We start from the raw sequence: 26,233 nt of genomic DNA on the forward strand, positions 1-26,233 counted from the left end.
GCCAGGATTAAATAAATCTGGGCCGCAAGGCTGGTTGTTTGGAGGAGGGGAATTGAAGGTTTCAGCAAATCCCCCGCTGTCTTCTCTATGGTGATGTCTGAAATCTCATTAAAAATTTTTTGTTCGTGTTTTTTTTTTAATTTTCATATTAAAATTAAAACATTCCAAGAATGCACCAACGTAATGATAGTAAACAGAGTCACAGGATATTGAAGGCTACTCCGATAGGTTTTTCTTCCCCCTTTGTGTTCTTTCTTTTTTAACTTTAGAACCCTTTATTCAAAGTAAAGTCACTGCTGAAATTCAGAGTGAATAAAGGAAAACAGCAAAGCTGCTCTAGTGTGTAACAGCAGCAAAGCAAATACCTATGGGTTCCATGGAATATGGTTTTTAAAACCATCGATTTACTCCAACACATCATATTAAAAGAGGCTCTTTTGCATAACCCCCTTTCCTCTAGACTTGGATGGGTTGAATGCTGATTCTGCTTCTTAGTCAGAATTGGAAAGAGGTCCCCCCAGACCTGATCACTCTGCTTTGTTCCCAGTTGAAATCGAGGAGCTGGGCTTCCTATCTTAATCCCATTCCCTTTCCCCACCCCATTGCATTTCTTCGTTTTGTTCTTGTAACATCTTTTTCCTTCACTAGATGATACCTGTATTATCTTTAGCCCAACTTACTGAATTTGATATTTTCTACTCATAATACTTCACATACTACTTTTCACAGCCTAGGTATTTCAAAAATGTTCAATAAGTAGATTTTACAGAATTAAATACAGGTCCACAGAAATTAAGCATTATTCTCTCTTTGGTAAAATACAAGGTCAAGACTCAATTCTTGGCATGCATTTGGGTCTAATAAATAGGATATAAGGATGCATGGTTGGATGAATGAACAAATGAACTAGGTGCTAATGTATGTGAATGTACCTTGTGAACCATAAACTACTTCACAAATATGAGTTCTTATATAGGTTGTGTGGTTTTTTTCTAGCTCTCCCAATCTGTTGCACATTTACTAAATTTTGGCAAATTCAAGTAAAGCCCAGGAGGAAATCTGTGGCATGTGCCTCAGGGGAAGCTGTGAAGGGAGGCATAGAGAGATAAACCTAAGGGGGTATGCAGAGCCCAGGGGCCTGGAACAGAGGGCTCCCTGACTGCTAACAATCCAGTTCTCACCCTTGAATTTCCAGTGATCAGCAGTAAGCAAACATGAATGTTTTAAGCAGCTCGTAAATCTTCCCGGAGCCTGGGTGCTGAATAAGTCCTAGGAAAGTGGTAATGGTGGAAACAGGATCTCTACTCTGGAAGTAGCTCCTTTCAGTGCCAGCCTTTGCCCCTGTTAGCTGCGAACACGCATACCCCAGCTGCCTCAGTGAGGCTCATATCCCAGTAAAACAGGGCAAATAGAGAAATAGAGACCAGGAAGGGAATCTGTCATCCCTGAATTTCCCAGTTGGGGGACCCCTCAGGAGGCAGTGCCACCCCTTTCAAGAGTTCCCATGCTGGAGCTCCGTCCCTTAGGTCTGGCAGCCCATGAGGTCTTGGTTGCCAGACTGAAGGGGCAGACTGGAGTTGTTCAGCTTCTGCTCAATAACCCGAATGGAAGAAGAGAAAAATCCCTACAGAGAAAGGTTACAGTGAATTCAGCTGGGGAATCTAACCTGAACTCACATCAGGCAGGTTTCTTGTACTAAATTTTGATGACGGGAGAAATACACCAAAATCTTGTTGAAAACATTTTCCTTGTTTGTGATTGTGTCTAGGAGGTCAGTGAAGTTCAGAGTGACCTAAAACCAGGGATTCATAATCTAAGCAGAGCTGGACCTCTCTTCTGCTGTTGCCTGTAGCTTTCCATGTATTGTGATTATTTCTCTATGTGCCTGCCCAGGATGGAAGGGACTATATCTCATTTATCCTTTAGTGGCTCATTGATAGCCACGGAGAAACAGTAAGCACTCAGTATGGACTTTTCCCAGTAAATTTTTGTGTTTTTCCACTTTTTTATTGAAGTATAGTTGGTGTACTATATTATATAAGTTACAGGTGTTCAATATAGTGATACACAATTTTTTAAAGTTATACTCCATTTACAGCTATAAAATAAAATACTGGCTATATATTATAGTTCTAAAATACTGACATATTCCCTCTGTTGTACAAAATATCCTTGTAGCTTATTTTTATACAGACTAGTGTATAGCTCTTAAAATTTGCCCCTCTCTTGTCCCTCCGCCCTTTCCTCTCCCCAGTGGTAACCACTAGTTTGTTTTATCGGTGATTCTGTTTCTGTTTTGTCATATTTGTTTGTTTGTTTTATTTTTTTATATTTCATGGGTAAGTGATAATATACAGTATTTGTCTTTGTCTGACTTATTTCACTTAGCTAATACCCTCCAAGTCCATCCATGTTGCTGCAAATGATAAAATTTCATCCTTCTTTATGACTTAGTAGTATTCTGTTGTATATATGTACCACATCTTCTTTATCCATTCATGTGTTGATGGACACGTAAGTTGCTCTCATATCTTGGCAATTGTAAATAATACTGCCAGGAACATTGGGGTGTGTGTATCTTTTCGAATTAGTGTTTTGGGTTTTTGTTTTTTTGTTTTGATATATACCCAGGAGTGGAATTAATGGGTCATATGGTAGTTCTATTTTTAGTTTTTTGAGAACCCTCCATACTGTTTTCCATAGTGACTACATCAGTTTACATTTCTACCAACTATGTTCAAGCATTCCCTTTTATCAACATCCTTGCCAACATTTGGTCTTTGTGTTTTTTTGTTGATAGCCATACTGACAGGTGTGAGGAGATACCTCATTGTGGTTTTGATTTACATCTCCCTGATGATTAGGGATGTTGAATATTTTTTCAGGTATCTATTGGCCATCTGCATGTCCTCTTTGACAAAATGTCTGTTCAGGCTTTCTACTCATTTTTAATTGGGTTATTTGGGTTTTTTATGTTAAGTTGTATGAACTATTTATATATTTGAGATATGAACCCCTTTTTGGTCATATTATTTTCAGACATTTTATCCCATTCATTTGGTTGGCTTTTCATTTTGCCAGTGGTTTGTTTCCTTTGCCATTCGAAAGCTTTTAGGTTTAATTGGGTCCCATTTGTTTATTTTTGCTTTTATTTTCTTTCCTTTAGGAGACATCCAAAACAATATTGCTGCAATTTAGGTCATAGTGTTCTGCCTATGTTTTCTTCTAGAAGTTTTATAGTTTCTAGTCTTACATTTAGGTCTTTAATCCATTTTGAGTTTATTTTTGTATATGGTGTTAGAGAATGTTCTAATTTCATTCTTTTATATATAGCTGTCCAGTTTTCCCAGCAACGCTTATTGAAGAGACCGTCTTTTTTCCATTTATATTCTTGCCTCCTTTGTCATAGATTAATTGACCGTAAGTGTGTGGGCCCAGTAAATTTCTCACAGTGATCCCATTGATTTATTTAACAAAGTTTATTGCCAGGATGTAATTTTTTTGTCATTATAGATTTAAAGAACCTATGCATGCTATGGTCATATCCACAGTAGCATAAGATGAGAAGTATTGGAAGGTGTTATGGATCCAATGCACCACACCTTTCAATACTTCATGTTGGATTGGTCTGCCTTGAGGTAGATCCTTCTCCTGGGCCAATCACCTAAGGCTAAGGGATGGAGTTATAAAAATGGCCTGAAGGGGAAGTTAGGGATACTTGTCAGAGAAGGAGAGTAGAGGAGCCTTCAGACAACTCAAAAACGTGTCAACTACAGACCCAAAGTGTATGTGTATACATAGGTGCATCTTGGGACTAGAAATTCATGCAGTTTGCTTAGCTGGGATAGTGTGTCTTGTGTGTAAAATACTGTTTTTTGAATGCTTTACTAAATCTCAAAATGCAGTCAGCTTCTTCCCTCCTCTTAGTTTCCATATTGCCCTGTATACCCTTTTAACATAACCATTAGCAAATTGCATTGCAAATATTTATTTAGAGATTATTCCCCTCCATTAGACTGGGATCTCAGGAATTAATGCATCTTTGTCCTATCCTATACCCTTTCTTCCTAGCACAGTGCCTTGGAGATACAATAATGAATGAAACAAGATCCTTTTTTCAGATAGCTTATAATCTAGTGGGGAGGTCCTATTGGTTAAAAATAAAATTAAAGAAAGTATAATCTCAATGAGTTAAAATAAACAGAAGCAAATTCAGTGGGATTTCAGAAAAGGAACGTCAATTCAGATTTGTTCAATCTAGAGAAGAGGTTGCCTTTAATCTGTGTTTGCAGTGAAGGGTAGGATTTCAACAGTCTTGGAACCCTTTAAGTCTGTACCAAGATCCATTCATTTTAGCCAAGGAAACATGCTCTCCTGAGGAGTGTCCTGGCCTGCTCTGATGGCTCCAGTATTGAGGCAGTGTTACCAGAAGGAAAAACTGCCTGTTCATTAAGGGTGAATTAAACCCAGCTACCTTTCCCTAAGCCCCCTGTTGGGAATCACCTGTATTTGCTACTGCCTTTAAAGTGATCTTGTCAGGTTGTTTAGGCCTGTAACGTGACTGATCTTTACAGTTGTGTTTTGGGGCAGGAAATGGTCAGACCCCACCCTGAGCACTCTGTCTTTTTTAACAAAAAGCAAAATCCATCATTCCAACAATGAATCTCTTTTCTCGGTTTAAAGGAACATTTAAAAACAGAAAATCCATATAAGATGCTCAAAAAACAAAACAAAACAAAACAAAAACAGTTATTTGTAAAAATTTGGCTTTACTGAAAATTAGTCTCAAGGAAAACAGCCCAATTTAACCTTCAGTTCTAGAAATTAATGGAAAGCATTGTATTTATGGATAAGAAAAATTGGGACTATAACCTGGTTTATGAAACAATTTATTTCTAGAAGCAAGAAGAAATTTTATGCTTTAAGACATAGATGTTCTTGATTGAGAGGAAGTAAGGCAAGGATTGCTACAATTCTGTTGAAAACTAAATATAAACATTTTTTCATTAGTGTGATTATGTCAGTTGTAGCCTTCTGGCTGGATGTAGCATGGAAGGTAAGATTATACATTCATGAAAGTAGATTTCTTTTTTTTTTTTTTTTTCCGAAAGTAGATTTCTTGAAGGAATTGAGAATGAGTAAGTTATTTGAAAATTAAGTCTCAGTATAACCTGCATTATTCCTAGAAACTTTCTTAGGCTTTTAAACAAATAGGTTATTCCTATATACCCCATGTCACCCTTAAGCAGGTAAAGAGAAGAAGCTGCAAGAGAAATATAAAACCCTTTCATGGAAGCACTAAAATTTTAGGAAAATCAAACATGTAGCATTTTAAGAAATGAAATAGTGACATCAGTATACATATCATGGTGTAAATTTTGAGTGAAATTGACCTTCAGAAATTGCTTAATCTCGTTTCTTGCCTCCCAGTAGTTTAGCCTCTAAGAAGACTTAATTACCTAGATAATTTAGCTATTTTATTTCCACTGCTTTGGGAGACAAAATGTAAATTTCACTTCAATTAAAAAAAAAAGGGAAAAGAAGAATTAGTAAATTCCCTATGCTATTATAAAAATCGGCCCTGTGTATCTCAGTCTTATTGGTTATATAATTTTATAACGTAATGGAAGAGTATTAAAATCAGTGGACTAGGAATGCAAAAATAAGGTTGTTTGGGATTTATTTCCTACAAGAAATCACATTGAATGCTTTGGAAAGATTCAGTAAAATCATTAAAAAAAAATGCTGTGGGCAAGACAGTGTGGAAGATGTAGGAAATTTCTGTGAAAACACAGAGGGCTTCTGCACTCAAATTGCTTTAAAAGTGTACTTAAATTCTCATTACATTTTATGGAAACTATAAATGGAAATGAGAGATGTTGCTTTTTGGTGACACAAAACTCATACTCAGGGATTCAAACTCAAAGAAAAGGTCTTGGCCCTGCATGAAAAGATTGGCACATAAATAGTCATTCACATGTTTTAAATTATTATAAAATGCATAAGGTATGTGTGTATCACTTTTTATGATTTCTCACTTTAACTGGCTTTTTTGACCAACACATTAACTACTGGTTTCAACCGCACTGGCTAAAGATGACTTTTAGTGAACTATTTTATATAGCAGTTAGTAAAGTTGGAGTGCTCCTCCTTTCTTAAGGTGGTACAAACCAGACTTTGAAAGTATATTGGGGGGGAGCTTTTAGAAGCAATAAGGTATCTATGCCTTAATTAAAACATGGCCATGAAATCTCTTACAACTTTGTCTGGCACAAAAGCATATTGAAATAGATGGATCATGCAGTACACATCAACTTTTACCAGTATCCCAGCTGTCTAAGATAAAGACATGGGTGCCCTTACCATCCCCATACCTTTCTTCACTCTTTTCTCTCTCTCCCAATCCTGTGTCTTCTACGCCTTTCTTTCTTTATTTTTTTATCTTTAAAAAAGATTCCTTTACCTGTCTTTCTCACCCTCCACCCTATATGTCTTTTATTTTACAATGAAAAGAAGTTGTTAAAATTTACATTCTGATCTATTATAAAGTCAGTTGATGTTTTACCTTTAAAGCAATTGTAAAAATGGAAAACCAACAGATAATATTATTGTGAGTCTATGACTGATGGTTGCCAGATTAAGCAAATAAAATTATACAATCCCTAATTTGAATTTCAGGTAAACAACAAATTTTTTAAATATAAGTATGTTTCATGTAATATTTGGTACATACTTATACCAAAGGAGTGTTGTTTATCTGAAATTTGAACATTTGTGGTTTGTGTGGTAAACTGCCTACAAGGTAATGCCCTGTGCAAGGATTGTACTTTCTTCATCAAGCTAATGCCTCACTCCTGGGCTATTCCAAGGAGAATATTCCTGGATTCAAAGTCAAATAGATAATCTTTTCTTAAATGCCATCAATTATTGAAGCTGCAGTAGATTTCTTATTTAAAATCAATCCAAGTAAACAAATGTTTTTTTTTTCAGGACTCAGCATTATCATACTCTTGTTCTCTTTGGCCGTTCTGATCATATGATAGATTTTATGACTCCTCATTTTAAAAATAAAGAAATTAAACTACTTGTGTATTTTTCACAAACACACTTTTTGTGTATTTTTTTTTCATGAAAACACTTCAGGAAACAACTGTTAAAGTGATATTTTATAAACATTATTTAATAGTCATTCATCTGCTTAAACCCTTCTCTGGCTTCCTTATTCACTTCCGGTATTATACAAAATCCATTAAATGGTCCACAAGGCTGCCCTTCCGTTTTTCCTTTCAGCTCTGCCTGCAATGCTATTTTCATTTTGTTCATGATCTTCATACTGTTTTGTTTATGGAAACTCAACTGTTCGTCAGCACCATCAAATTGTTCCCTCTGCCCAACGTATCACCCTACCCCATTGCCATCCCACTTTACTCCACTAATTCCTACTCCTTCTTCACATCTCAGCCCAAATGCTGAGATCCTTTGACTTCATGTCACATATATTTATTTATTTATTTATGTGATTATTGATGTCTGTCCTCCCTAGCAGAGAAACTGTAAGCATCGTGAAGCTAAGAACCATACCCTGGTCCTCTACCATATGCCCCCATCATAGCATGGTGTCTGGTATAGAGTAAACATTATATAGATACATGTTAAATGTACAGATCTGATGAATGAATGAATAAAGAGTGGTTGCAGGATAAGGGGGATATTGTTTTCATCACCACTTTACAAATTAGAATAACTCAGTTTTGAAGAAATTAAGTAACTTGTTTACTTAGCTCATGAATGGGAGTCAGAATTGAAATTCACATCTGTCCACTATCTCTTTAGTTTTCTATTACTGCTATTCTCTAAAGTTCCTTCGTATTCCAACAACTCCTGATTATATGATTTATAATCTTTTTCATGAGACAGTAGATAGGGAAAATAATGATATTAATTTTCATAGAACATGTTTTCAGACATAAGCTCTGTGTCTTGGAGGAGTTGCAGAGGAGTGGGAATGGCTTGTGGTTTGGGGAAAGGGAGGGGCTGACGAGCCACACAGCCACCAGAGACAGCACCTGGAACAGAAGAGAGTTTTTGCCCACACACTGAGTATCTGGCTTCCATATGGATCTTGGGCACACATTTGTTTTTGTAATTTTCCTCCTCCTCATCCTTTCATTCACCACCCTCCTTTCAGAGGAATTTAAGGATAGGCTTTGTGCTTCACTGCCTCCTTTTTCCTTCTTCAGCCCGACCCTCTCTTTCTTTTCCACAAACAGTGACCAGCAGTGACAGACTTTTCCTGTGCTTAGAATCAAAGGGGAAACGAATTCCAACTGATTCACTCAGCACCCTTCAGCCTAGACACCTGGGTGTTTCTGCAGCTTTGAGGTAGAGCCCCATCTGTTTAGTAGGACAATAGTAGCTTAATTCGACAACTCCAGCCAACTAGAAGTTCTCTCTGTTGAACTGTGCTTATCTGTCCAGTGATCTACATTTTGTAGGTACTCTCTGGAGGATGTAGTACTGACCAGTTCTGTTATGACAGGCTAGGGAACTCTTGTCTTATTGGCAAAAGCCACCCTCTGCCTTAGGGAGGGCAACTAGGCATTTCATGACCTTCGTTTTAGGCTTTTCAAGAATTAACAAAAGATTCCCTTATCTTTTAAAAATAGACTTTATTTTTTAAGCAGTTTTAGGTTCACAGAAATATTGAGCAGAAGGTAGAGAAATTTCCCATGTACTCCCTGTCTCCGCATATGTATAGCCTCCCCCAATACCAACACCCCCCCCACCAGAGTGGTACACATTAGTTATAGTTGATGAACCAACCTTAAAACATACTTATCAACCAGAGTCCACAGTGTCCATTAGGGTTCACTCTTGGTGTTATAACTTCTGTGAGTTTGAACAAATGTATGATAACTTGTATCTACCATCATAACATCATATAGAGTAGTTTCATTGCCCTAAAAAATTCTTTGTGCTTTTCCTTTTCATCTCTCCCTCCCCAATATTTCCTCCCTCTAAAGGAAACTTTTAGACATTTTCAGAAAATAGTAATTGCCTCCTTCATTCTATAAACTGAGGGTGGAGTCTAGGATGGTCTGTCTTCTATTATCATTCTTATTCTTCAGACAACATACTTGAGCTAGATAAGGATAGTTCTGTAAATGGATCCAGGTACATCAAGGAACACATTCCATCAAACAGATGCTTTGAGGAAGACACCTGCCTCCATCTCTCCACAATATGCGGGGTATGGGACCTCTGAAAAGGTCAAGGCAAGGTTGCAGCCAAGATGGTTTCTGTAGTACTAATGTCTAGTCTTTGTTCTCACCCGAGCTGTTCAGGATAAAAATGCCAGAGCTTAAACTGAGAGTAGAAAAATATGGAATGTGAATTATCGCCATTTGTTTATAAATTAATAGAGGGAGGGATCACATCCCTGTCTTCCTTTCAGCTTTACTGCTTTGTTGTTATAAACACTCCCTGTTTCTCCATGTGTAAAGATGATATATCCTTTCCCTGTTGGTGTTAGGCATGGTTATGTTGCTCGCCCTGACTGATTAAATATGGGCAGAAGTGTTATGTGCCACTTCTGAGGAAAAAAAGTGTAAATAAGAGCCATAAAACAATATTCACTGTTATTTCTACCGTAAGACTAGGACCACCCCTGAAAAAAATCATCCCTTCAGCCTGCATCCTAGAAAGATAAGGTGGAGCAGAGCCATAGATGGTCTACAATGGAAACAGTTTGAGCAAAAGCAAATGCTTGGTATAAGTCAGTGAGATTTGGGAACTGTTTGTCATCACAACATAATTCAGTCTGTATTACCTGACCTAACTGACCTCTCTGAGCTTGGCCCAAACTTGGGCATAATTATATCCATCTCCAAGGAAACACATAACACTGGGAGATATTGAAGCCCCAAAGCAAAAGATACTGAGAGTAGCCTACTTCTCATATGAATGGCAATATCTATAGCATTTAAGCATACTGAAAAAGTTTTCTGTGTGGGGGATGAACAGCATGTAACTGGCATAATTTATAGATAGTTGTATTTCTAATTCTTTCATGTATTCCAAATCAGTTTGTCCAATATAGAACACCGGGGAGTAGTCCTAACCCCACAGTTTACCAAGGTCTGGCAGCAAAGGCGGGAAGTAAAGGTATCAGAAACAGGAACCAGAATATGAGAAGGGACACCATGGAGTTGAGTTAGCCTGGATTGGAATAAATTACAAAGTTTTCCAGGAACATTGTACCCTGTGGATAAAGGACAATTACAAAATCAAGTACATTCCAGATTCCACAAAGTAGAATTGGTAGAAAAGTAAAGCAACATGTTTCTGTTATGTTTCCATCACTGGCCTAAATCCAAAGGAGATTCAGTGAAATAAATACATGGTTCCAAAAACTGGAGGAGTTCACTATCTACTTAGGGAGATGAGTAAACCAAACTGTCAAAAATGTTTTATTGAAATATAATATTCATACAGAGAAACACATTATAAGATTAAAGGATGAAGATTTTTCACGCACTCAGTACACCCTGGGTGACACTGAGCATCGTATCAAGAAACAGAAATTAGGAGTTCCCGTCATGGTGCAGTGGTTAACGAATCCGACTAGGAACCATGAGGTTGTGGGTTCGGTCCCTGCCCTTGCTCAATGGGTTAACGATCCGGCGTTGCCGTGAGCTGTTGTGTAGGTTGCAGATGCGGCTCGGATCCTGTGTTGCTGTGGCTCTGGCATAGGCCGGTGGCTACAGCTCCGATTCGACCCCTAGCCTGGGAACCTCCATATGCCGCTGGAGCGGCCCAAGAAATAGCTAAAAAGACAAAAAAAAAAAAAAAAAAAAAAAAGGAAAGAAAAAAAAGAAACAAATTATCCATCCCCAGAACCACTCTCATGATTCTTCCCAGTTTCCTCCCAAGGGTAACAGTTATCCTGACTGCTAATAGCACAGATTCATTTTTCTTGTTTTTAATCCATATAAATGGACTCCTACAGAATAGGTTATTTCATTTTTGGCTTGTTTGGTTCGGTGTTAGGTTGGTGAGCATCATTTATATTGTCCAGTCTAGTTGTAGAGCTGAATATTAGCCCATTCTCATTGCTGTGTAGTAGCCCATTGTGCAAAATATCATGCTTATTTATTCAATCTATTATTGATTAGTATTTGGTAGTTTTCTCTTTAGGGCTATTACAAATAATGTTGATATGATAATCCCAATATATGTCTCTGGTTAACGTATGTATGTATTTATATTTTGTAAATGTATAGGATTGTAGTCACTGCCCCATAGGTGTTGGTTGTGATTATGTGGAGTCTCCCTCTGTGAGAACTGTAAGGCCACATCTGACCTTAAAAGAAATGACAACATGATTAATATCTTCCATTGGCAAGGGACAGCAATAGTATGCATGCCAAATATTTGGAATTCCAAGTATTATTCAATAGTTGAATTAGTTCATCCAGTAATTGGTTCCAAGTGTAAAGTTAAGGAACAAGACAGAGGAAGCAATTCCAGAAGTCATGGAGCAAAAGCTGGAAGAAAAAAAAAAAAGTGATTCTGTCTTCCTCAATTCTCTCTTAGTTCTTTCCTTCCTTTTTCTTAGTGCAAATGGGCTGTGTGGTTGTTTTGAGAGACTAACAGTAATAGGATATGACTGCTAGTGTAACTCCCAAGTCTCTAAGTGATATCAGCCTGGGTGACGTAGACTACAGGATATCAATGAAGATGACAGCTGGGATGGGAAAGTGGGTAGGTGTAAGTATGTTTTAAAGTAAAAAGAACCAGTATTAAGATTAGAGAATAATTCATAGTATAAAAAGAGAAAATCAACAAAACAGAAAGGGTTTTCTTTAAAAAGATAAACAAAATTGACAGGTACTTAGCTAAATTGACCAAGAAAGAAAAGCCAAATTATCAAAATCAAGAATGAAAGAAAGGACATCATAGCCAACCTTAAAGAAATGAAAAGGATTGTAAGGGTATGCTATGAATAAATATATGCCAACAAATTAGATAACTTAGATGAAGTGGACAATTCTTAGAACAACACAAATTACTAAAACTGTCTCAAGAAGAAATAGAAAATGTGAATAGACCTATAAAAATTTAAGATATTTAATTAGTAATTTGAAAACTTCCCACAAAACAAAAGCCCAGACCCATATTCATTTCACTGGTGAATTATATCAAACATTCAAATAAGAATTAATATAATGTTCATAAACTCTTTGAAAAACAGAAGAGGAAGGATCACTTCCTAATTCATTTCTATGAAGTCAGTATTGCCCTGATACTAAAAACATGCAAAGATATCATGAGAAAATAAAACTATAGATAAATATCATTTATGAATGTGGATTCAGGTATCTCCAATCAAACCAAATCCAGCATCATTCAAATAAGACTATACACCATGATTTATTCCAGTAATACAGAAGTCAATCAGTTACATAAATTCATATTTATGGAAAAAAGAATGAAAACCACATGGTCAACTCAATAGATGCAGACAAAGCATTTGGCAAAATATATCACCTTCATTATGAAATCACTCAAAAAACAGAATAAAAAGGAACTTCTTTTTTTAAAGGAACTTCTTCAACATGATAAAAGGCTTCAATGAAAGATACACAACAGTGATCAGCAACAAGACATGCGTCTGCTTTTACCACTTTGTTCAGCATTGTACTGGAGATTCTAGTCAGGATAACTATGTAAGAAAAAGAAATGAAAGGTGCCCAGATTGGAAAGGGAAAAATGAAACCATCTCTGCCTGTAGATGATGCAATGGAATAAATCTTAAAAGAATTCACCAAAGGGGGAAAAAACAAACAAACAACCTTTTAGGACTAAGAAACATTTCCAGCAAGATTGCAAGATGCTGGATCATTATACAGAAATTTATTGTAGGAGTTTCTCTGTGGTCCAGAAGGTTAAGGATCCAGCATTGTCACTGCTGTGGCTTGGATCCCTGCTGTGGCACAAGTTTGAGCCCTAGCCCAGGAACTTCTACATGCTGTGCAGCCAAAACAGAACAAAACACATGCACACACACACACACACACACACAACTATTGTATTTTCATACAGAAGCAGTGATCAATCCAAAAATGAAGTTAAGAAAACAATTCCGTTTTTAATAGAATCAAAAGGAAGAAAATACTTAGGAATAAATTTAAGAAAGAAGTTCAAAACTTGTACTAAAAACTATAAAACATCAGTATAGAAAGTTAAAAGATCCAAATAAATTGAAAGGCATCCTGTGTTCATGGATTGGAAGACTAATACTGTTAAAATGGCAATGCTCCTAAAATTGATCTACACACTCAGCATAATGTCTGTAAAAAGCTCAGCTTTGCTATTTCCAGAAATTGGTAAACTGATCCCAAAATTCACTTGGAAATTTGAGGAACTCTGAATAGCCAGAATTCAAAAAGAAGAACAAAGTTGGAGGACTAACACTTTCTGATTTCAAAACTTGTGCGTATCTGCATGACCCAGGACAGCATGGTACTGGCCTAATGATAGATATATTAAATCAATGGAATGGAAATGAGACCACAGAAATAAACCCTTCTGTTTATAATCAGTTGATTTTCAACAAGGGTACCAAAACAATCTAATGAGGAAAGAATAGTCTTTTCAGCAAACAGTAATGGGACAAGTGCATTTCCACATGAAAAAAAAATGAAGCTGAATCTCTCCTTCGCATATGCAGAATTAACCCCAAATGGATTTATAGATACAAATGTTGGACTTACAGCTATAAAACTCTTGGAGGAAAACATAAGAATAAATCTCTATGACCTTGAATTTTAAGCAACACCCAAAGCATAAGTGACAAAAGAAAAAATAGATAAATTGAACATCAAAATTAAAAAGTCTGTGCTGCACATGATACCGTTAAAAAAGTGAAATGCAACTCACAGAATGGGAGAAAATATTTGCAACTTACATATCTGATAAAGGATCAATATCCAGAATAGGTAAACAATTCTTATAATTCCAGAATAATGGAATAATTCTTACAAGTGTTCGGAATAGGCAAATCTATTGAGATGGTAGATTAGTGATTGCCTAGAGTTGGGATTAGAGAGTCGGAGGAAACGAGGAGTGACTCCTGATGGATTGAGGGTTTTTTTTTAGGTTGTGGACAATGTTCTAAACTTAGATTATGGTGCAGTTTGCACAATTTTCCAAATATCTTAAAACCATTGATTGTACATAGGTAAAATTTACAGTATGTAATTTATATCTTAATAATTCAGAGTTGCCATCGTGGTGCAGTGGAAATGAATCTGACTAGTATCCATGAGGATATGGGTTCAATCCCTGGCTTCACTCAGTTGGTCGGGGATCCGGCGTTGCCATGAGCTGTGGGTGTAGATCGCAGATGCAGCTCGGATCCTGCATTACTGTGCTGTGGTATAGGCTGTCAGCTATAGCTCTGATTCGACCCCTAGCCTGGGAACCTCCATATGCCATGGGTGCGGCCTTAAAAATCAAAAATAAAGTAAAATAAAAATTCCGTTTTTTAAAAATGAAGCATATTTATGATGCTGATTTAAAAAGCTGTTTATACAGAGGAAAGGAAAGTGCAGTCACCGATAAAGCTTGAAGCAAATGCATATTGTGTTAGAAACAGTTAATCTGATTTAATAGGGTCACATGAATTCCAACTCATAGTACATATGTGGGGTCTCTGGTAAGGAGGGGCAGAACATATAGAACAAGGTACATAGTTTTTTTGCTGAGTGCACATCTAATCTTTGTACTCAGCTCCAAGATTTCTGAAAGTCTTAAAGAGCCATTGAATTTTTTAAATAACTTTTCATAAATAAGCAGTTTATCGCCCAAATCTGCCAAGACTGCCTCTTTCCAGATGGCAGGCAGCAGCCTGGGTTGGGCCGATTCTAAGCCTTTAGAAAGGCCCTTCTCTCTGCTCTCCACCACCTACACATCTTCCAAGAGCTGCTTGCTGCTCCTGGCCCCGGAGCTGGGTCTCTGTTTACGTCAGCCAGGCCCCAACCAGCTTCCCAGTTTGGGCAGACTGGGTTATACTTGGATCTTAATTGGAGAGAGGTTGCAGGAAACCAGGAAAAAGTCTTCATTGTGGGCCTGTGTTTCCAGAAGATGCTGAAGTTAAAGGCTGTGGGATGAAAAAACCAATATTTCCATGCTACCCTAAGCAGAAACCTTCTTTCCGCGCCCCAACCTCCTCTTTCATTTTTCCCCCTTTCTCCCTTATATTTTGGCCTGAGATACCTTGTTAATTTTTAAAGATTAACAGGCCGTTTAGTACAAAAAGAGTGTGGTGCAGGTTGCAGATGAATAAATTAATAGCAAAACTTCGCACTAAGACGAAAATCAAAGCTGTCTGTTTTATTGCTTAAAGTATCTGTGAGTGCTGGGCAGGAGGAAATTGGTATCTCATTAAAAAAATGAGAGAGTGAGGTAGAGAGGAAACTGAAAGCTCGTTAAAAGTGGTGGAAAAGCCGTCTTAATTATACCTTTCCATTTGCTAACAAGAGGACATTTGTTATGAACTCAGGACACTTTATCCCAAGCAAAACAAACAGAGTTAACGACATTATTTTTGTCTTTTTAGCCAGGGGTGGCTCTGGAGTCCCGTTTCAAAATAAAGGTTTCACCGCGGGAAGTCAATTAGACCAGAGAATGCTGGCAAAGGGTCAACTGCTTTCGCTTTCAAAGATTGATTTGAGAGCTGCTACTCAACCTTTCACCTTGCTCCCATGTAAGGGGGAAGGTGGGCAAGGGTTCCTTGTTAGTGTAAGAATCTGCGTGCCTGGAGAGGCATTTAAAGGCCATGCTGAGAGTCATTCAGTTAGAAACAGTTACTGCAAGGGTACCGCCCCTGTGAAGCATCATTTTTCTCTCCTGGAAAGTGGAAAATACGTTGTGGTGATTCAATAAGATGTTACATGAGAAAAGATCTCCAGAGAACGTTAATAACACTGGCTATACCTTATTGATGATTACTGTGAATCTAGTACATGATCTTACTTAATTTTTGCAATGAACGTATGTCGCGATGGTCTCCAGTCGATGAGTGGAAAAGAAATTGGAAAAAGGTTATATGATTTTGTACAAGGTCATCCAGTAAGTGAGAGTGGGATTTGAATCCAAGTCTGTTTCACAGTTTCTCATGGAGGGTCCTGAATAAGATATGGCCTTTGACTTCAAGGCCCTTAGAGGAATAGAAACGCACTTTGATAATGAAGCAGTGTGATTAATGGACGAAAGGATTTATTTTGCTAAAAGAATTTAAAGAAGGGAGAAATTACTTTTGGCTGGAGAGTTATGCCAAGAGGCAGTAGCATAATGTCCAAGAGTATACACAGAAAACTTGGTTCAAATCCCAGATTTCTTGCTTTCTAAGCGGTGTAACTTTGGATGTATTATTTTTTTCTCTCTAAGCTGACTTCAGCTATAACATGAGATTTGGAATACTACTTTCCTTTTAGGTTGTAGTGAGACTTGAAAAACTGATGTCTATGAAACACTTATCAGTGCCTGGTGAATAGTTTTTTTAAAAAAATCAGGGCATATTTCATACAAGAAGTAGTAGATAAAAGTTTTGAAGGACAACAATAGAATTTCACCAGAGATATGTAAATTTGGAAGAATGTCTGAAATATCCCCAATATTAAATATGCTGCAATAAAATTGTTATTTTACCTACTGAATTTACTTAAGAATCCATTGGAAGCATGCCATTTTCTAAGGATGTTGAGCATAAGAACTGGTTTCAGATTTGTGTAATGACGGAGTTATTTGTATCAGACTAACCTTCCTGCCCATTTTATATATATGTCTATATGTGTGTGTGTGTGTGTGTGTGTGTGTGTGAGTATCTCCTATCATAGCCTCAAAAAAATAAAAAGCAAATGTTGGAAAAAATAGAAGAAATAGTAAACCTACAATCATGTGAGAGATTTGTTTACTTTGTTTTTATGAAGGTATGATTAGCATCCAGTGAGCTGTACACTCTTAAATTGTGAGTTTTAAGTATTTACAACTGCATATACCCATGCAACCCACTCCCCTATCAGAAGTGGAATATTCCACTCACCTTAGCAAGTTCACACCTGTCCCACTCTCTCAATTCTGTCTTGCCAGAGGCAACCACTGCTCTGATTTCTTTCACCATGTGTTAGTTTTGCCTTCTAGTTTCATGATGGACTGCTGCAGTATATACTCTTTGGCTTCTTTAGCACAATAATTTGGAGGTTAATCCGTTTTGTTCTATGTACCAGTCTTTTCTTTTTATTGCTGAGTAGTATTCCATTAAATGAATATACCACAGTTAATTTTTCCCCTTTATGGACATTTTGGCTGTTTTCAGGTGGCTATTATGAACAAAGATGTTATGACATTTTTGTGGTTATGTGTTTTCATTTCATTTGGATAAATACCTAAAAGTATAGTTGCTGAGTCATGGGGTAGGTATATGTTTAGCTAGATAAGAAACTGCCCATTTTTTTTTTCAAAGATAGTCCGTTGTCCCATTGCCTTCAGTAGTGCTTAAGAGTTCTTTTTCTATAGACTTGCCAATATTTGGTTTTGTAAATCTTTTTTCATTTTAGCCATTCTAGGGGTCTGCGGCAATATCTCATTGGGGATTAATTTGCATTTCACTGTTGATTAATAATGATGTAATAACAATGAGCATTTTTTTTTACACTTTAGTCGACCATTTCTGTATTTGGGGATGTGCTTGTTCAGATTTTTTACCCATTTTAATGGGGTTGTCTTTTATATTATTGACAAAAGGCCTTTGCAATATATATTCATTGAAACATTTTTTCCTAGTTTGTGGCTTGCCTGTTATTTTTCTTAATGGTGAATTTTGATAAATTTCCAATTTATTAATTTTGTTTCTTCTACAATGGTTAGTGCTTTCTAGGACTGATCTAAGAAAGTTTTGCCAAGACAAATGTCTGGAAGATATTCTGTAATATTTTTTCTAGAAGATTTATAGTTATAATTTTTCTCTTTAGGGTAATGATGTGTCTTTTTAAATTGAAGCATAGTTCATTTACAATACTATTATTTCTGCTGTACAGTAAAGTGATTCACTTATTCATATATATACACCCTTTAAAATTTTTTTTTCCATTATGGTGTATCATAGGACATTGAATATAGTTCCCTGTGCTATACAATAGGGTCTTGTTGTGTATCCCCTCCATGCATAATAGCTTATATCTGCTAACTCCAACCTCCCATTCCATCAGTCTCCCAACCCATTCCCCCTTGGCCACCAAAAGTTTATTCTCTCTGGCTGTGAATCTATTTCTGTTTTGTAGATAGGTTCCTTTGTGTCATATTTTGGATTCCTCATCTAAGTGTTAGCATATGGTGTTTGTCTTTTCCTTTCTGGTTTACTTCACTTAGTATGATAAGCTCTAGGTCAATCCATGTTGCTGCAAATGGCATTATTTCATTCTTTTTTATGACTGAGTCATATTCCATTGTGCATATGTACCACATCTTTGTTATCCATTCCTTTGTTGATGGACATTTAGGTGTGTCCATGTCTCGGCTATTATAAATAGCGCTGCAATGAACATCAGAGTGCATATATGTTTTCAAATTATGGTTTTTGTCCAGATACATGCCTAGGAGTGGAATTGCTGGATTATATGATAGTTCTATTTTTAGTTTTTTGAGGAATTTCCATACTGTTTTCCCTAGTGGTTTTACCAATTTACATTCTCATCAGCAGTGTAGGAGGGTTCCCTTTTCTCTGCACCCTCTCCAGCATTTATTGTTTGCAACCTTTTTGATGATGGCCATTCTGACTGGTGTACAGTGGTACCTCATAGTAGTTTCGATTTGCATTTCTCTAATAATTAGTGATGTTGAGCATCTTTTCATGTGCCTTTTGGCCATCTGCTTGTTTGCTTTGGAGACTGCTTACACTTTAATGTGTTTTCTGCATTATGTGGTCTAGGTTTTATAAGTATCAAATGGTTGATAGTAATGTTTAAATCTTTTACTCCTTATTGAATTTTGTCTTTTTGTCTGTCAATTACCTAGAAAACATAGCTGAAATTAACTCTGTGAATTTGTCAGTTTCTACCTTTGATTTCAACAGTTTTGCTACATGCATTTTGAATTAGTTGTACATAATTTGCATTTATTAAATATTTTCGGTGAATTAACCCTTTTTTCATTATGAAAATGTTCTCTTCCTTTCTGATGATTCTCCTTTGCCTAAAATCTACTTTGATTCATAGTACTTTAGCCACTCCAGCTTTCTGATGATTAGAATTTGCATAGTGTATTCTACTCCTTTTTCTTTTAACCTATGTGTCTTTTTATTTAAAGTGCAGCCTTTGTAAATAGTGTACAGATGGCTCTTGTTTGTTTATTTCGTCTAACAATTCCTGCCCTTTTATTGGAGTGTTTAGTTCACATACATGTCATATTATTACTTACTTAGTTTAGGTTTACTAGTTTTACTATATGTCTTTTATGTCTCTTATCTCTTCTTCATTCCTTTCCTCTATTTTCTTGCCTTCTTTTCATTCATGGGGCGATTATTACCATTACTACATACCATTTTGTACACTATTTTAGCTTCGTACTTATACCTTTTTTATATTTAATGTTTGATCTAAGATTTACTATATGCACCTTAATCTAGTAGCAGTTTTATTTTGAATTAATTTATATGATTTCACATGGAATATAAGAACCTACAACAGTATACATCTTGCTTCCTCCATATCTTTGTACAGTTGCTGTCATGCAACTTTCCTCTTTCTATATAAAACTTCTGGAATATAGTATTATTGTCACTTTAGTCAGTAAGGTATCTTTTAAAGCAGTTTAGGAAGGAGAAACATAAAGTTATTCTACACCCACATGTTTACCTTTGAGAAATCTTCATGTTGTGTGTAGATCTGAGTTCCCATTTACTACCATTTGCTTCTCCCTGAAGAACTTCCTGTAATATTTGTTATAATGTAGGCCTGCTGGCCAAAAAATTCTTTTAGAATTTACTTGTCTGAATATGTTTTTGTTCTATCCTCATTTTGGAAGAATATTTTCAACTGGATATGAAATTCTGAGTTTTTAACCATTTTGAAGATGTCATCTCATTGCCTTTTGGCTTTCAGTGTTTCTTTTAAGAACTTAGCAACAATTCTTATTATTGTTTGGCTGTTTTTAAAGTATTTTGGGAAAGCAGGGTTGCTTTTAATATTTTCCTATTGTTTATGAGCAACTTAATTATAATGTGCCTCAGTGTGATATTCCTTGCATTTCTGCAGCTTGGGGATTATCAGATTTCTCATGTTTGTGAGCTGATAGTTCTCATGAAATTTGAAAAATATCCAGCCATTATTTATGTCAATATTTTTTGCCCAAACTCTCCCCTCCTTCCAGTCTCACCAGAATGACTAACATTTTCAGATGTGAAATAACTATCTTTTTTATTAATAGGAGAATGTAAATTGGTACAACCATGTAGGAAAACTGGTTTTCATTATCTACAAAAGGTGATTCACACACCTAGTTATACAAAAATTACTCTCCTAGATATACCTAGTGTATATAGTATGAGAGTGTGTCCATGTGTGCACCAAAAGTACACAAGTGTAAAAACACAAATGTAGAAATAAATACATATAGTATAATTGATTATTATATATGATCATTAACATTATATCCAGCAATGAAAATAAACCATCTATTATATACAGTAACATGGGCAAGGATCACAAACATGATATTGAGCCAAAAAAAACCAGAGAAAAGAATTCCTACACTGTGAGTTTATTCATATAATAAATTAAAATAGACAAAGCCAGCCTATGATGTGAGAGATCAGGATAGCAGTTTTCCTTACGAAGGAGGACAGTGAATGAAGCAAGATCAGAGAACTTTCTGGATGTGTTCACTTTGTGAAAATTCTTTGAGCTATACCCATTTTCATATAGTCCTACATGTTTATGTATAGTGCAATACAATTTTCTGTATGTTTCTTATGGATCAATAAAAAGGTTAAAAGAAGAAAAACTAAAAGAATTAAAATTAAGAAGTTAAACAAGAAATGAATGATCTTTGCTACTAAGCCAGTATTGCCTTGGAAATAAAAATTATACAAATCAAAACAGGTATAAAATCGTGATAATGCATACTTTGGGTTATCTTCACAAGTTTCATTCATTTAGCTGGTTTTTCTTTTTTTTTTTTGTCTTTTGTCTTTTGTTGTTGTTGCTGTTTCTTGGGCCGCTCCCATGGCATATGGAGGTTCCAGGCTAGGGGTCGAATCGGAGCTGTAGCCACCGGCCTACGCCAGAGCCACAGCAACGCGGGATCCAAGCCGCGTCTGCAACCTACACCACAGCTCACAGCAACGCCGGATCGTTAACCCACTGAGCAAGGGCAGGGACCGAACCCGCAACCTCATGGTTCCTAGTCGGATTCATTAACCACTGCGCCACGACGGGAACTCCCATTTAGCTGGTTTTTCTTTTTGCAGTGTTGGGGGAGGGCAAAAGCAAATATTTGTTTCATTTAGGTACCAAATTCTAGAGTGATAAGACTCGATAAAATTTGCTTAGTTTTACACTTGGTTTCCTCTCTACACATTCTATAGTGTGCTTCTCTCACTCTCTAATTCCAGAGTATTTTCTCTTATTTTTTGAACATAGAGGTAAGTGGAATTTTTTTTTTTTTTTTTAATGCTGAGAGAAGATCCAGGCAGAAGCTCTTCAGATGGTTGGAATGCAGAAGCAAAGCTCTTTCTCTCTCCTCCTCACCCTCCCCCACCAGATGTTTCAGAAGGGCCCCGAAGGAATTTGCTGCTGACTAAGGAGAAAATGTGACCGAAATGGAGAGAAAAGAAGTTTTGCTTTTGATGATTCAAATATGTGGATAATTAAGATCTCTGAGGGAGGGTAAACTAATGCATGCTATCTATCTATTTGGATTTTCCAAAAATCTCTTCACAAGTTTCCCAATGGTCATAAAACTGCTTTAAATTTGTGCTCAAAATTAATTTTTAAGTATATTCACACTATTTCATTCTGGATGATATATGATTACGTTGGTGAAGCATAATAGAGGCAGTTTCTACATGAACTGGAAAGTGATACAAAGAAAGCAAACTTTTTTATTCAAGAAAAAATAAGAGAATGAAAATGAAAGACTATTACCTCTTGCCTTCAGAGCAGAAAAGGAAACTAGGAAAAGAACATGCTAACAGTTTCTCTTCCTGAGAGTTTCCCCTCAGGAGCTGAGAAAGAGGGAAATGGGCAGAGAGGAAAATCCCAGGGCTGAGCGTGAAATGGTGCGAATGAGACCCCTCTCACTAGTGAACCAAAAGCTGATTGATGGGATTATTAAAAGGACTTTGGATCAAAACTCATCTAAGCTAATCAATAGTTCCTAAGCTATGGCATGCCCCAGAAGAGCTGAGACAAGTATTTTACTCAAGTCTGTTGTTGGAGGTTCAGAATGCCAGTTAATTTATTCCCCCAGCCCTTAAATCAGTTGATAATAGATATAAAACAAAGGATGATCAAAATATCGGTCCTAAAAAATGGACGTAAAGGCTCCATAACTCCCACAGGACAAGGTAACCCCGTCTTGGAAATGTGGGTCCTCAGGACCAAGTAGCTTCCTGCACGTCCCCAGTTTAGACCAGGGGACTTACCTTGGCAAGTGCAAGGTTTGCGGATTGGACTCTAAGTCCACTTGCCCAGGAAGACTGTAGACCTGTGTGACAAATTCAGTCACAAGAAGAGTGCGTGTTGAGAGAGAGTGAGCTGTGGGCCTCCAGACAGATGTCTGATGGGCACTTCAGTGAGGAGGCAGGAAGCCCTCTTTGTCTGTTGAGTTCTCGGAGGAGTCAACATTGAGAGGGAGTTAGGAGGAAAGCTAGTTTTGGGGAAGTAAAATTTATGAAAGGAAGAAAAAGACAAGATTGGGTGAGGAAAATGTCAGACCACAACAAACCTGACCAAAGTCTAAGGCAGACCAACAGAGAGATGGAGTGTGAAGACCGACCACGAGGGAAGTGCCGCTTTGGGCAGAAAAGCCTAGGCCCTTGTACTGCCAACTGGTTCAGTCATTGGCTGGGTGACTATCTTGTCCTCCGCTTAAAACTTAGACAGATCCTAGAGGAGGTAAGAGCTGGAAGCTCTCAGTTACCATACTCCTGGAAGCTGGTGGTACTTCTGGATCTGAGCAGATGATCTCCATGTCAACACCCTGCCCCGTGCAGATCTACTTCTCTTTACACATGTGGGGAGCAGCAGCTCCTTCAGAGCTCTGAGGGAACTCGGAAGAGGGGGCTTGGCAGAACAAACCAAAGCCCCGACTGCTGAAGTTAGCCTGGGGCTGCAACCTGCACTTGTTTCCCTCTTCTGCTCTCCATTCAGATTCCCCTTTACTCTCAACGGCCACCTCTGCCTATTTGGTGGTGTGACCAGATCCTTCACTTCTGAGCTCTTGGTAATCATATGTTTCTCAGACTGCATCACTACTCTTGTCTAATCACAGCTGCAGTTGAGTACCAAAGGCACCCAACTGGCTCACCTGAGCTTCACACATACTTATTTCATTCCTCCCTGTCCTCACTGTGTAAGAACAAGCCTACTTCCTCTTGCTGATTGGGGCCGGTAATCCCAGACGAGGTGGTGACCCCTCTTCATGCCTCCTGGTTTTTGAACACAAGGATCCCAAAGTATCTAAGAAGCCTCTGTAGTTTGCACTTCCTCTGAGGACCAGGACATTTGACCCTGCAGAGCCCAAGATAACAGGGGTGGGAAGCACAAGGTGACTTATTACATGATGGTAAGTGGGGGCCCTTGGTTCATGGATCCATGTATACGTACTCTTGGGGGCAGAGCACCATATAAAACTCTTATTCATGCATATTCTGCATCCTGAGGAATGGCATCCCCTCCTCTTAGGGATTACCTCTCACCTGGCTAATCAGCAGCATCTTTAGGAGACCATTCCAGTGTTTAATCATGCTGGCAGTTTCTAGGTGGTGCTACTAGTATGTGCAAATACGAGGAGAATTGTGGTCATAGGACCATGTCAATGCCTCCTTCACTGGAAATTGTGTTTCCTAATCAAATGGGATATTGTGTGGGATTCCATGCCTGAGAACCAAACATTGTATAAGTCCCACATAGTGGTGTCGGTTGAACCAATTAAACTCAAACCTAGAATAGATGTCTCTTCCTGCTGGCCCTTTTAGGACAGAAGGGGCCTGATTTTTCTCTGCTGAATTGGACAATCTTGATCCTAACCTACTACTTGAAACTGTCCATTGTTTTGGTGCCAGCTTGTCTTGAAGTGGCCAGTTGGTTTCTTCAAGGTATAGTGATATTTTGAGGTCTCAGTGTTGGTCTCTGTGGCTGACAAGGTGGAAGTTTAGAGGCAGATATAACTAAATTAGCCTTGTAAGTGGGTGTTCGTGTTGACTCAAGCACTGTCTTCATCTTTGCCACCATGGCCATTGGGTTTGTGTGCTCTTCATTCCATCACTGGGTGACTGCTAGTAAAGTCTGTCTAACATCAGTTGGCCACATCATTTTAGTCTACTTCATTATTTAGAGCCTCTTCCATTACGGATGTTTTCTGTTGGGTTTTAACACATGATGTAATGATCTTCACACTGTTTACTCTCGTATGTCTGTCCATATGCCTCTATCTCAAGCCTCCTTATTTTGATGTTCCAGTCTTTCTCCTTTCAGGCCCCTGAACAGCTAATTAGGCTGTTCACAACTTCTGATTAATCCATACATATTCTAACTCAGGAGTACTTTTCCTTTCAGCAAACAATATAACCAAGTTCATCATCTAAAGTGCATTCTCTTGAACAGATTTCCTTGCCACTGTCTTTTAAAACATCTCCAAAGAAAGCTGTAGTCCAGCTGTCGTCCAATTTTGTCTTTTATCCATGTATCAAGCCATCCATTTAACCAAGCTCAGGCTTTTTCTTCCTCCTTTTTCAGCTGTAAGTGGGACCTGAAAGAGACACTTGTGCACCCATGGTAGGTAAAACAGTGAAGGTCTGGAATTCTTGCTCATGTAAATTGCTTGTGTCCTCTAGTCATACTCAAGTTCAATCCAGGATAAACCATCTCTGTCTTATGATCAGTTGCTTCTGGGCTTGCCCATTTTCTCTTTGCTGAATTTGACAACCTTGTCTCTGACCTCTGATTTGAAACAGTCTATTACCTTGGTATCTACCTTTTCTGGTTCTTCTTTGGTTTTTTGGCTCCTTATCCTCTGGCGACTTCATTGCCACCTATTCCTAATCCCACACCTTAATTCTGGTGCTTCACAGGTATTTACCCTTGGCCCATCAGTCCCCTCATTCCTCATATCTGTTCTTATGGTTTCTCAGGGCTAGGGGCATTACATGAAACATGAGCTTGGAATAAAATGGACTTTAAACTCTAGCCGTACTGTTCACTAGCTGTTTGACTTTACGTAGGAGATGGAACACCTCTGAATTTGAACTATTTGATTAGTAGTGATCAGATGAGTCTATATTTGCAAAGTGTTTAGCTTGACATTTGCCACAAAATAAGTTCTCCTTGATGGCAACTGTTCGTTATAGCTATTTAACTACTCTCATGTCTATAATCATAGCCTAGACCTCTGCTTTAAGCCATAATCTCCTATGTTTAATCATCTATAGCCATCTGGATGTCTGGATGCCCCACAAGCAGTCAATCTCAATGTGTCTGTGTTTGAACTTATCATCTTCCTGCCTAAATATGCTACTTCTTCTATATTCTCTCTTTTGGTCCTTTCACTATCCAACCAGTGATGAAGCTAGTTGGAAATCTTACCTCCATCTTATTCCATTATCCCAATCTCATCAATTATTTTTACTTTCTAAATATTTATCAAATCTACTCCTCTTTTTTCAGGGGTAAAAGTACCAGTGGGAGGTAGAGTTTTAAACCTGCCAACTAAAGGAAATTAGGAAAATTAGAATCTTCTTAAAAAATTTTTTTTCGGGCTAACTCAGGTTGTCAAGGAGAAAGTAGTGTTTTCTCTCCACTCCCCTGTCTGCTGGTCATGTATATATATCATGCAAACACACATGCACACATGCATGCAGGTTTATATGTTCTCACAGAGATGGAGAGATGGACACATATCATGTTCTCCTCTCCTTCACTGGTCCCTGATGTTAGTTAGTCGATCATATCTT

The 26,233-nt window shown here is 37.5% G+C and overlaps 1 long non-coding RNA gene across 2 annotated transcripts in view; it reads left to right on the top strand.

Moving 5' to 3' along the window:
- LOC110260334 (uncharacterized) overlaps positions 1-26,233 on the top strand; it is a 146,977-nt gene that overhangs the window by 203 nt on the left and 120,541 nt on the right. The window lies entirely within an intron of this gene.

The sequence above is a fragment of the Sus scrofa genome, chromosome 4 (assembly GCF_054392235.1).
Source record: "Sus scrofa isolate SSC_HxYL_T2T_F1_AM1 chromosome 4, Sscrofa_HxYL_maternal_Yorkshire_Landrace_v2.0, whole genome shotgun sequence".
NCBI lineage: Eukaryota > Metazoa > Chordata > Mammalia > Artiodactyla > Suidae > Sus > Sus scrofa.